This window comes from Dermacentor andersoni, chromosome 7 (assembly GCF_023375885.2).
Source record: "Dermacentor andersoni chromosome 7, qqDerAnde1_hic_scaffold, whole genome shotgun sequence".
NCBI lineage: Eukaryota > Metazoa > Arthropoda > Arachnida > Ixodida > Ixodidae > Dermacentor > Dermacentor andersoni.
In genome coordinates, this window is record NC_092820.1 from 92,367,285 (window position 1) to 92,377,007 (window position 9,723).

The window sequence follows — 9,723 nt, forward strand, 5'->3', positions numbered from 1 at the left end:
CTGAGTTTACCTCAGCGCTCTGAGGCGATACGCTGGTGTTGCTGCGGTAGAACCACTGAAGAAGAACGCCGAGCCAGCGAGGCGTAAATATGACACGAAGCAAAGAGCTCAGCGAGAGCGCTTCTACGCACAGAAACATGAGGCTGAGAGCGAGAATTATGCAGCATTGAGGTACCAAGCACATGACCAGCATCTGGGCCGAAAGCACGAGCAAGGGCTCACCGGACGGCGGTGATGGAAAAAGAGCGTCAGAAGCACCTAAAACTCATAACAATGCTAGCTAGCTATCTGCAAGCACATTAATTATCATACCATTGATTGTCACAATGAGATGAATCCGCACAATGTTTTCTGGATCATTCTGCTCTCAAAAATGAACCGACACTAAAAATTTCCTCAATAACATTCCTCGACAGTCACCTAAGCTGCCATTATAGGCCTATTATTTGCGCTTGATCGTAGTCAGGGGCAAACTAAGCTAAATTAATAATTAAAAATTTAGATTTAAGGAAACCCATTCTCTACATCAAAGATGCCACATAGGGGCACAGGCCCAAGCTAGAATTTAAATGTAATTTTCATTTATCGTTCTAAGAGATACATTTTACGTTATGTTGATCTTTAAAAAATATTAAGCTTCAGGCTAAACCTATTTTGAATAGTTTGAAAATTTTATAGTATTTCTTTGGAGATAAAAAGAAAATTTGGGATGAAATGAGAGTGTGTTGTTAAAATTTTTTATATTTTAAACAATTTATTGTTTCCCTGGAGCACCTTTTCATCTTATCGCTTTCAAAGCCTGCAGTAGGTTAATTAAATAAAACGCGCGAGCCTGTATTGGGGAATCACAGGTGAGGATGACTAGATCTCACTTACGCTTGCCACAGAATAACGCCTTATCTGCACCTGGGAGGCACCGAACTTTAAAAAGAATCCTCCTGCTGTGCACTGCAGTAACGGCACAAAAAAATATTGAGCCCGGAGCACAATTCACATGTCCTACCCATTAGACCATAGATTACACAGAGACCGAGATTTACTTGCGTCGGAGAAAACGGTTAAAACAATGAAAAACTAGCAGGAAGCGTGTAAGCTATCCTAAAAATGCTAGTCTCGGCAGTACTCACCCTATTATTTCATTAGCATTCATAAGGTACTTCACGCACTTCCCGGGGGCTGTGTTCGTATGTTTGGCCTACTAACCACAGTTAAAAACATCGAAGTTTGATTTCAACAGTTGTGAGAGAGCCAGCTGTGGATCCACCTGCTGTCCATTTGTCTACCTCCTTCTTGTAGGCTTATCTTCACACTAGTTTACGTGATTGAGCAGAGACATGCTTGAAGAAGATGCGTCACAGGTGGACCCCCCTGTAGACAAGTGAGAAGCAAGGAAGCAAGCAAGTAGCCATGGTAACTTGAAAAGTCATTCGGCTGGGCAGGTGCCCATTGCGCACTATAGTGAAGTGGTGTTGTTAACCCTTCATGACTGGGAAGGGGCTGTTGGAACGAGGTTGAAGAGGACGACGAGGCGAGTCAATACGCACGAGAATATGACAGCATGTTGGTCGGCTTTCGGGCAGAAAAACTTCACGTGGAGTTATGTGAGAACGTGCTGGCGCAGGACGCAAGGTTTAAATGAAAATCTGCAGATGCTGGACGAAAGAAGCTGGATCAGGAACGGGTGGCGTGGGACGGGCGACGAGGACGATCACTCGTGAAGCCTTGGGCACAGCCGTAAACCATCTCGGCTACTGGGCGGGAAAGCTCTGGTCAAGCGTAATAGTGAAAGCCAAGCAGCACAATTCGCAGGTGTGAAGTCCAATCATCAGCTTAAGCTTGAGCAGCAGACGCTGCTTTCCAACTGCCAGTGCACCCTCTGGACGATGCCTTTGGGTGCCGGGTAATACACACTTATTGGAGTGTGCACAAAACGCAGAAGTGATGTAAGGGGTGTCACAAGGGTTGACTCCAACTGTCTGCCGCAGTCACCGTCGAAGGGGCCCTAACACGGCTGATCTAGGTTGTCAGGAAGATAGGGGCAACTGCGCACAGCGCGATGTCAGGCATCACAGTCGCTTCAGGCTATCGGTCAATACACCTAAGTAGGGGCCCTATAACGTCAAACTATTCCAATATGTTTCTATTCCAATCTCCTGACGTCAAATTTGCGTAACCACCGACGCAAGCACCGGGCGGTCACACACAAGGTTGTCTGTACAGACCAATCAAACACTCTCCTCGTTCATAGCAGGTCACTTTTGTTTGCTTGAAAAACGAATAACATTGCCTACACTGAGCGGCTTGTCGTATCTAATTGGCTGACAAGAGGCGAGGAGAACGCTCAAGTGGAGAGGGATCCACTGGGGCAGAGCCAGTGCACTGAAAATCGATAACCGGATGAAGAGGGTGGTGCCGGCGTCTGCGATTGGTCGGCTTTCCCTTACTTAGCTTGTGGTGGCTGGTCGAAAATCGCGGGGGCATGCAACGCAAGCTTAAGAATGACGCTAAAACTGACCCTCAGCAAAGAAGAGTTGACAGAATGAGGTGGTAAACGTGCCGAAAGTGCTCGAAAACGTTACACGGCCACGCAAGAAGTTTTATTATACGCAAGTACACCCATGCTCGCCGGCAGTTGCGAGTAGCCAGCGTCTCAGCGATCGGCGGCAGCAGTCTTTTATTCCTTTCGGAACGGGGCAGCCTGCTGCTATTCCGAAGAAAATTCAGTTTTGTTCGGCATATTAATGCATCTTTATCGCGTACACGTCACTTTGACGCGGTGAGTTTGTGCGGTTTTGTGACGTCGCGTGACAGGCAGGTGAAGTGGGTGCAGCCCGAAAACTTTTTACCAGTAGCCGAGGGCTAATGGCAAAAAAGGGTCGAATCAGAAATAACTGTTTTTCTTTTTTCTGTCAAATCATGCATAATCAGTATGTACACATCATATCAGATGGGGAGCTGTCGCAGTTTTCGTGACGTCAAGTGACAGACAGGTGAAGTGGGGGTGGTCGAAAAAAGTTTTTAACCAATCGTGGAGGGCTGATAGCAGAATTGGAATAGAAAAGTTTGGAATAGTTTTACGTTATAGCGCTCTAGGTGCGCAAAGCCATGGTATGGTGACAAATATCTGAAGATGTCCAGATGAATGCTTTCGAAACGGGCTTCCGGGACGCGATGTTGTCCCCATGGAGGCTTGGTGTGTCGTTGGATATTGAAACTCTGGGAGGCTGTGCGAGCTGGAACCTAGTCACGCACATCGAAGCGTACACGAGGCCAGACGTAGCGCTGGTGATAAGGTCTCGCATGGCATGTACGCCGTGATGGCAGATCTAGTGGATTGAGTCAAAAACAGTAAGACGACGAAGAGAAGACATATATATGCTAGTACGGCTAACTGATATCTCGAAGATCGTGACATCATGGCTGGGGAAGAGGACCTGCTTCAGACGGAGTTGTGTATGAAACTGGATAGGTGGAAGCTGGGGTGGGATACTCGTGACATCTCGAACGAGGACACGGGCGATCAGCCAGACATGTCCTGGCATTGGTGCCGATTCGGCTGAAAAGGATCAGCTCCACTGTTCAAGTTGCCTTTGACATAACGCATGTCAGTTTTGAAATCCGCGGGGGAAGCATGACGGAAGTCTCGAAGACACTCTTTGGCGGGGAAGGAATGCATGGTGGAAGTGAGAGGATTGTGGTCAGTAAAGATGACAAAATACTCGACCTTTGACCGACTCTCTCAAGTAGTAGAAGCTTGATGTGGGCGAGTTGGTTTTGCATACTTGAAGAAAAGAGCGCTACGAAGACGCGGACTAAAAGAGTCCGTCGTACATGTTCCTCTTTTAGTCCGCGTCTTCGTAGCGCACACCCCCAAGTACTTCGCAGCAAGGTGGGTAGTGACCAGCTCCAGTTCGAAAGTACTATGTCGGCACTCTGTGCGGCGCATATTCTGGGAAAAAAAGAGATAGGGACCAATGCATCATAAGGCTACTTAAAAGCGGCTTGCACGGTCACTAAAAATGTCCACCATAAAGCATACAGGTAACACAAAACCATAAAATTCTTCTCGAATTCATCTATGAAGCGATGGAATGTTTGGGCCGCGTTGCGCAAACCAAAAGGCATACGTGAAAATTGAAGAAACCAAACGGCGTGGTCACAGAACGTTTTACGAGATTTGTTGGTTCTAGAGAGAACTGGTGAAAAACATTCCAGAGATCTATCTCCGAATATAATGTGTTCCCAAGTAAAAAGGCAGCGCAGTCCTGAATATAGTTCAGAGGGTTGCGGTCAAAGACAGCGAGGGCATTCGGCGCGCAGTTGTCACCACAGGACCACCAATCGTTGTTTTCAGGCACCATGGCGAGGGCCGGCGACCGCGAGATTCATGACCGATAAATGACTGAGAATTGTTGGCGATAATGATTTTTAGCTGGAACATCAATTCTATGACGGAGCTTATCACGGCCCAGTCGCCGCAGGCTATAGTGCACAGGCAACACAATGCATCACGATGTGCCTAGGAGGCTTTTTCATCGAAGCCTTTGTAGTGATTGCTGAAAACTTGGCGGGAAGAGCCTTGTACGCTGAGGTAGGTGATATTACAAAAACGGGTTTAGAGCCATGGCGGCCGACAGAAAATCATCCACCATCAGAGCGGTAATGTTATTGATAATGTTATTGAGCAAGTGCAAATGCTTCAAGAAATGGCATCCTAAGGTTACATAGTGAATATCTGCATTCAAATGGCTATTGAAGCTGTTTTCTCAAGCAGAGCTAAACAGTTAGAGACTTCTGGGCATAGGTTGCGATGACCGAAGGTTGAACAGCCTGAAGAAGGATCACCATGAGTAGAGGCGCCGATCACTTTGCGACGCACGGCAAACGCTGATTTCTGCACTGGTGTCACGAAGCCAGCGCTAACCGGTGTTGCGGCTGGTGATGCAGAAACTCAAGCTTGCGTAATGGCCGTGGCCGACGCCATTAGTTCTCACAACCGACTGCCGCCTTTCACAGCGCGCCACGAATAGGGGCACGCACATCGACGAGTGGCAGCATTAAAATGGCGGTGGTAATAACACAGGCTCTGCGACAAAAAACTTCGTGAAACTTGCGGAAGCGATCGACGTGTGGAACGTGCCGTGAGAGGCTGATGAGATGGACAGAATCATTGGCTAGAGTTGAGAGTGCCTCGAAATTCTTGGCGCAATTCCCCTACTTGAGACGCGAGAGTTCTTACTGTTTTACGGAGGAAGTAGACCTTAGAAACCGGAGGTATGCGGGCAGCGTATATGGCTGCCGGCATAATGTCCATCATGTCGTCGGCCAGTCTGACGAGTCCCTATAGCGAACTTATATGAACTGCGACGAGAGGCAATGAAACTTTGATCGGAAGACGCTGCAGGAAGAACTCACGTAGCACGGCCATGTCGAGAGAATCTGCAGTGCCGCCAATCAGGCGCTGAAAGTGGCGCAGAATATGGGTTCGACGTCTGTCATCGATTTCCCCTGTAATAATTAGCTGCCGATACGGCGATGTGTAGGCGGGACGAGGCGGTGAAGAAGAGCCCATTTGATTGCTGTGTATAGAGTTTCCCCCAGAAGCAGTATGAGAATGTCACGTACGTCGGCCTATGCAATTGCTGGTAGTGCTTCAAGGAGGAGCTCATACTTGCGAACTTCCGAGGTGATGCGACTCATGCGCACCTTGCTCTCAGCTTGAATAAGTCGTAATGCCGGATCGGCGTTCACAACGGCCGTACTGTGAATTTAGCTGTTGCTCTTATCACAGTCGCAGGAGGTACGCAATCGACTTCACATGTGGGAAGGACGGATTTGCTGCCTTCTGTGGTCTCCTGCTGATCCATTGCAGGTCTTCTTGGAGTTCAGGTCACCAGCGACTGTCGGCTTAGTTACTAATCACAGATAAAAACGATGCGGCCGAACCCATGTCGCGATAAGTGGCGATGCTGGTCTGTTATCATTGAATCAATATAATGGCACAGCGCATTGCCTCCGTCGAAACGAGTTACGTATGAGGCGTGGACTGCAGTGTATCTCCCCTTTTGCGTTCCCATAGGAACACTCGACGCCACGTAGCACAGCCGCCACCTTGAAGCCTGGGCTTTGCCTCCCAAATGCATGGCGCGCCTCTGCGCGCGAACGCTGAGAAACGCGTCAGGCGGCAACCAGACTCCTTTCCAGCGCTCCTTTCTGGACGCGCTGCGTGATCTAGTTGCGCTGCGGAAAATTTCGTACGTGCCCTCCGAGTTCGCCAATTAGCTGCGAAACTAGCCCTTGAGCGGTCGAGATGAGGAGGGCCTGAACCAAAGGAGGCAATATGGTCGGAGGTGAGAAGGCTGTTAGGGGGCGGCTTAGATGACGATTCACTCTAGTGTTAACTTGCGGTCGTGAACCAGTCAGAGCGGGACGTCTCAGGTTGCACAGAAGACAAGCCGCGACCAACTGGAAGTCGTAGGGTCTATGTATAGGCACCCAGCAACCGGCTCTTGCATGCCTCGTTGCCTAGCTTCAGGAGAGTTGTTACGGCAGCGCAGACTGCAGCCTGGTACGAAGAAGTCTAGAGCTGGCTAAGTACAGGTCTCGCAGGCCCGGGTCCACGCACCCGTGCAGATTGCACCTCCGTATCCTAGCTGCCTTCTTCGAGTCGCCGACGTATCTCCCACACTCTCACGGCCCTCTCTCACCTTTCCATTCTTCACCTTCTGCATTTTCAGTCCGTGTACTTTGACAATCGGTGCTTGTTTTTGTTCTTTTTCGTAACACTGCACATCGTCTCTGTCATTGTCTATTGCTCCCAACCATCCGACGTACCATGCTTGTTCGTGTCTTCGCTCGCACTTAACATGTCACACCTGGGTCACTGGGCAGTCCATGGTTGAGTGGATAGTGCATCGGGAAACTGCTGAAGAAACATTGTTCGAACTCAACCGTCGGACTAACTCGGGTTACTTCGCCTGGGACAATGTGTACATGTGTGCTACCCTTCAACGAATTTTACGCTGACGTGGACCACCGTAGATGCGGGTCTGGGTAGAGCTAGAGACAAAAGTTTAATAAATGTCCTTGCTGGGGTCAAGGGAAGCATGGGGCCGGAAACTAGCCCAAGCGAAGCCCCCTTCCTGAGGCGGCAGCCAGACCTTGAGTCGTGGCGGCAGCGTCGGTGAGTCGGACTAGGTAGATGCTGCTGTGGAAAAGTGACCCCGACTTGATGCGCTGGGTCTGTCTCACTGGGTCTGTGCTGGCCTTCAACGGAACTCCTTTATTTGAACTTCAAGCACTGGGCAGGTGCCCATAGGTGTGTGTCGCCTTTCAATGAACACCTTTGACGCCAACTTGGGTATCTAGGCATGTGTCACTGAGAATATGCCACTCTGCAATGAAGAGGCCCTTTGAAATTATGCGATGATAGGCCTAATCAAACCCACGTCACCCGGGTTCCTCAAGGACGCTTTGGCTCTCAACGTATCAATTAACTTGGTATGTCCCGCTTTTCAATTAATGCCTTGTTACGGGAAGATTTCAAAGATATTTATATACATGATTTACACCACGACTGCGGATGGCGCCACAACAAAGATGACGGGTAGAAGCACAGCTCATTTTTCTCGTGTGCTATACGCCCAGAGTGCGAGGAGCTCGAGTTAGACAAAGCGGCTCCCGCCGCGGCACGTGGTCACGTCTCTGTCACCGCCTCGCGATACTCCCGGCAGCCCAGCGCCGCAGAGGACGCGGCTACCGTACCACGCACGTAGGACTTTATCCTCCAACATTACCGACTGCGACGTTAGGTATATCCACCACATTACCTCGAGCTGACCCTATAGGAAAGCGCTGAATTCAGAAGACACCTGAGCAACATCTACTTTCATAGCATCCTCATGCATCGTAACCGTATGATGCTTCACACCTACAACTTCTCAATCTAGGACGTGCCAGGCACCCTGGCCCGTCTGCTAATCTAGTACCTCTGGCATCAAGACGCTGATGCCCAGTCTCTAACAACCCACATCTCAAGCTCCTCGCTGAGACGTGGGAGGCTAGGGTCTCACCACTTAACACGACGACCAACGACTTGACGCCAGAGCCCGGGAGGTGATCACTGCCAGAAGATTCATACAATGATAGACCCTACCAATTAGGGTGTCCCCGAGCTAGGGAACACAGTTTCTGAAACGAAAGTTAATTTCATTCATTCATATCATATCACAAAATATCACTTTTGCTTTCGTCACTTTCTACTTTATGCGCACCCGCCGTGGTTGCTCAGTGGCTATGGTGTTAGGCTGCTGAGCACGAGGTAGCGGGATCGAATCCCGGCCACTGCGGCCGCATTTCGATGGGCGCGAAATGCGAAAACGCCTGTGTACTTAGATTTAGGTGCACCTTAAGGAACCCCAGGTGGTCTAAATTTCCGGAGTCCTCCGCTACGGCGTGCCTCATAATCAGGAAGTGGTTTTGGCACGTAAAACCCCATAATTTAATTTTTTTACTTTATGCGCGTCTAATTTTTTCCTAGATCTTCTCTTGTTAGAGAACAATGATAGGCTAATATTTTGTTTCATTTTTCGGCATGCTTGTAGTTAACTACCCATTGCTTTGCTGGGCGATAATACTCGGTAGGATATTTCAGTGCTCTAAGTAAGGGAATCCTGCGAGAGATCTCGACTATTGGAAATAGTTATGATAAAAGATAAAGCTGGATGTTTTTTCATTTCAGGAACGTGCAAAAAAGGCTTCTGCAAATGGAAAAGTGCCTAATTTCCCAGTAGAAAGCTGGTACATCTTATTATGGGGAATAATAAAACAGTCCAATTAATAGTGATAAGTTGCCATGTGTCTAGTACGTTCTTTATGGCAAAGTTCACTTCATTTTGTGAAAGTTTCTGTGGATCATAAAAGAAGGTGGCTACGACATAATCATACGTATTCATTATCATTCAATGGATGATATTGCTTCATACAAGCATAACCTTCATTTCTGTCACAGTGCATTCCTGCAGAAAACACTTTCTACGAAATTGACAACGAATACACATCGCAAAATGATTTCATAAACAAGTGCGTGTTTAACATAATGTATGTCTACAATAAAGGCGTAATTCTTGTGTCAAGTAAAATGAAGTTTGCGTGCATGCGCAACATTTCTTTTCACTTCCCTGCCTTATTTTTTCTCCGTGCACATACTCTACTGCCGCACGGCAAATTTGTTTCCATGTTCTCATTTTCCTGGTCATCCCTTTATTTCTTAACCAGGAAACATGCGTCATCGACGAGTTTATTCGCTGCGGCTGACGTTTGATGTGAGTAGCTCTCTTGCGAACATTTCCTTTGGGGTCTAAGGAACGTAGGAAATGTCAGCTCGCGCGACATCCCACAAAGAATTGAGAATGGAGCCTCTCATAATGTTCCCATTGTGGTGCACAAGTTGAAACTAAAGAAGTGGTCGAGAACAGCTTATTCTACTTCACAAGCCAGATATATTTTGTAGCATATGCTTTTATGCAATATAGTGGTCTGTGTACATGATCATGCATATAACGGCGGTGTGGTTTCAAACTGCGCTATTGCCAAGTGCAACCAAATGAAATCTGAACATTCACTTTCGACATGCTCGGGATTCTGATCATATGAACCACTAGATTTTCCGCTAAATGTGGCACAAATAGCGAAATAGCAGTCCAAAGGCAAAACATCAAAACA

The 9,723-nt window shown here is 48.1% G+C and overlaps 1 long non-coding RNA gene across 3 annotated transcripts in view; it reads left to right on the top strand.

Moving 5' to 3' along the window:
- Positions 1-8,848, top strand: part of LOC129385708 (uncharacterized) — a 105,665-nt gene extending 96,817 nt beyond the window's left edge. For all 3 annotated transcript variants that reach the window (XR_011895729.1, XR_011895730.1, XR_008613225.1), the window contains one exon: positions 8,741-8,848. This is a non-coding gene — a long non-coding RNA (uncharacterized lncRNA). The remainder of the gene's footprint in view (positions 1-8,740) is intronic.
- The last annotated feature ends 875 nt before the right edge of the window (positions 8,849-9,723 follow it).